Consider the following 774-nt stretch of genomic DNA (forward strand, 5'->3'; position numbering starts at 1 on the left):
CTCCCCAAAAGTCCTCATCTGTTACGCAGCGGGAGGGTTACCACCTCCGTAAAGCCCTCCTGGAAGCCCTCTCCCATTGGGAACCTCCGCTCCTCGGCTGGCTCTGTCTCCGAGTCCTCTTTGGAGCCACACGCAGCTGTCTACGCTCAGCCAGGACAGTGCTTCTCTTTCACTTACTTTCTCCCTCTTCCACGTTCGCTCACCGTTCTTTTTAACCTCGAGCCATCCCCAGCCACATGCTCCTCCACAGCTCCCCACCCTCCGGACGCGGCCATCACCCATGAGCCTCGGAGGATGGGGTCCTCTGGGGGTGAGGCGGAGAAAAATGAACGCAAGAGCCGCCGGTTGTAGTGGTGGGACCCGGCTGCGGGATGGGGAGCGGATTTACTCCACAACCTCGATAAACAGGAAAACACCTGTTCACACTGGCGGTGTCTTATGTCCCTGCCAGCATCCAGCAGGGGGCGGGCGACTCAGGGGACCGCGAGGGAGGGACCGAGGGGAGGAAAGAGGAAATGGATTTACAGGGCCCCACCCTCGCCAGAACGCATTCCTTCCCGTCCTCCTTCCCGTCCTCATTCTTCTTGCGTTCTGCCGCCCCTGCGTCGGAGTCGGGAAGCGCTCGGAGACTCGGCCTCCAGGGAGTCTAGCCTCCGCCCGGGCCCCGCCCTCCGCCCCGCCCCGCCCCGCCCCGCCCCTGCCAGGGCCACGCCCCCCGCTCTACCCCGCCTCTCCTCCGCCCGCGTTCGTCCGGCGCCTGCGCAGTGAGGCCAC

The sequence above is a fragment of the Mesoplodon mirus genome (assembly GCF_964341445.2).
Source record: "Mesoplodon mirus genome assembly, chromosome: 13".
NCBI classification, from domain to species: Eukaryota; Metazoa; Chordata; class Mammalia; order Artiodactyla; family Ziphiidae; genus Mesoplodon; species Mesoplodon mirus.